At 50.7% G+C, this 2,490-nt stretch overlaps 1 protein-coding gene across 1 annotated transcript in view; it reads right to left on the reverse strand.

Moving 5' to 3' along the window:
• Nucleotides 1-2,418, reverse strand: part of PSEN2 (presenilin 2) — a 36,834-nt gene extending 34,416 nt beyond the window's left edge. The window contains exon 1 of the mRNA XM_025048511.1: nucleotides 2,087-2,418. The gene's annotated coding sequence lies outside the window, so the exon portion shown is untranslated. The remainder of the gene's footprint in view (nucleotides 1-2,086) is intronic.
• Nucleotides 2,419-2,490: the final 72 nt, after the last annotated feature.

Consider the following 2,490-nt stretch of genomic DNA (forward strand, 5'->3'; position numbering starts at 1 on the left):
TTTCCTCCCGTCCTCCAGAAGACCGCATTTTGGCAGACTACCGAGCGACTCATTCTCCCAGGCAATGAAGAGGCTGGACAAACTTGATCTCCCTCCCTGACGGCTGGCCTTTCCTGAGGACTGATTTGAAATTACTCTTTCTTCAGATGTTGACAAGGCACCCTCGCCACTTCCAGGTGTGGAGGCCAACACTGATGACATATAGCCTAAAGCTCGCATTGCCAGCTCAAGGTGCAGAGAACCTCCAGGCCCTGGCCGGTGGCAGCCTGGAGGACATGCCAGCCTCGGAGCCCTAACATTCCTTCCCCCAGGCCCTCCCCCAGCTGCTGGAGTCAGGGAACAGGTGGGAACACTTGCAGAACATTTGTCGTCTTGACGGTCTGAGCTCACACAGTGTCCTAAAGTCAAAGCAACAGCTGAAAAACAGCCAAAGATGTCTTCAGTAAGAACGTGATCGTGCCATACACTGCTCTGGTCTCTTAAAAAAAAAAAGAAAGAAAGACAGAAAGAAAGACAGAAAGAAAGAGAGAAAGAAAGACAGAAAGAAAGACAGAAAGAAAGACAGAAAGAAAGACAGAAAGAAAGAAAGAAAGACAGAGAAAGAAAGAAAGAAAGAAAGAAAGAAAGAAAGAAAGAAAAGAAAAAAATATGCACGGGTGTATGTGTGTATTTTTAATTTGTTTTGCTTTGTCAGGTAGTCAGGAGACCACGCAGACTGTTCCTGGGAAGTATGGCAGGGACGTGGGTAGGGGGTGAATATGTGAAACCTCCTGCACAAAGACTCAAAAGATTAAGAAGATGCATCCGGGTGGGATCGACTCCTGGCCCTCGGTCACCAAAGCCACACAGCAGGACAAGCTGCTTAACTCTCTGAACCTCGGCTCCCCCTTCGCAGAAGGGTAGAAATCACGGCTCCTGTCGTGGGATAGAAGCTCTTAAGAAAACTGTGATAACCACTGTATAAAACGGTTTCTTATTACACATGACAAACTTATAAAGTAAGGTACGTTATGTCACTATAACATGCCACGATACTTCATCAATATATCATCAATATGACATAACATGTTATGTCATCAATAATTTAGAGGCCAAGGTAGGTAGGAAACTCTTATTTGGCAAACCCTGTGGATGCAGTGGGGCTGTGAGCAGCCATCGGGGAGCTGAAGGGGGTGTGACAGGCATGACAACCTGCACTGGGCCTCCATGCTCATCTGAGGGGCTCTTCTTTGTCCTCTTCTTTTTCGAATAGATAGGAACAGGGCATTCATCTCTGACACATACACCAAGTAAGACTCGACCTGCTGCACAGGTAACTTCAACATCCAACGATACAGAACTTTCCCTGAAAACCTTAAACAGCAACCATGCCACTCTGTAGCAACATTTCTCCAAGGCCCCTACTTCCAGCCCTTGCCCTAAATGCCCCCTCATGCACGCAAGGCATAGACAGCCTGCCCCCCTGAGGGGTGGCTGATGCTGCAGCTCTCAGCTGGAGCCAGGATCCCTGGCCCCTTCACCAGCTGGGCCCCAAAAACACAGCTGCTGACACATTTCCCCATTCCCACACAGCCACATTCACACAGAAGAGAACCTGAGGCTCGCACACCTGAACCAGCTTATCCAGAGCCTTTAATTACTGCTAACGGCCTTGGCCGAAGGCCTTGGAGGCTCAGGTGTCTACAGAATGAACTATGCAGACATCTGGGGCATCTATATGAAAGCCGGGGTCTGTCCTGATCGAGTTACTCTCAGCACAGGCTGTCAATTCTGAGTTAAGCTGGCTCTGCAAATGTTCTAGATTGGACACCTCTCAGGTTTGTCATCTGTAAATGGGATGCAGTTGGTCCACCAATCAACACTTCATATCTCAAAGTGATTCATTAAGTCAACAGACAGGAGCATTTCACCCAACTGCCAAAGGGCTGAGGTCTGGTCCCAGGGCTGGATAGCAGAACCAGAGGTCAGGACAATGGGTTTTAAGCCTGACGTTGCTACATCCTACCTGGGCGACCTTGGACAATGTCACTTTAGCTCTGTGAGCTAAATTTCTTCATAGATAAAATTTGAGCTGGGGACTACCTACTGTTTCACGTTCCTTCCGCTTCCAAAGCTTGATCCCGGGTGAGTCCCCACAACTGTAAATGCCTGAAAAAACAGCCCAACAACCGCTGATCACGAAATCTCCCCTGCTCCAGGCCTTGACCTATGGCTCAGTTCTTCGCCCACGTCTCCCCTCCTGCCCCTGCAAAGCTGTGCCCAGGGCCCGGTGCCACAGGCCGACCGGTCTGGGCGCCAAGATCCCGGCCAGGAGAGGAAAACAAACGTCCCTGTCCACAAACGTCCCTCGATCACCACGTGCCCTGCTCCTTTAAATGCCCTGGCCCTTTAACAGCTCGCACCGCGCCCACCGCCGACTGGCGCTGGGGCAGCTAGGACACAGCCCGGCTGAAGGCCGGAGGCCTGGGGGCTGCGCCCGCGCTCCCTCCC

This window comes from Pteropus alecto, unplaced genomic scaffold (assembly GCF_000325575.1).
Source record: "Pteropus alecto unplaced genomic scaffold, ASM32557v1 scaffold115, whole genome shotgun sequence".
NCBI lineage: Eukaryota > Metazoa > Chordata > Mammalia > Chiroptera > Pteropodidae > Pteropus > Pteropus alecto.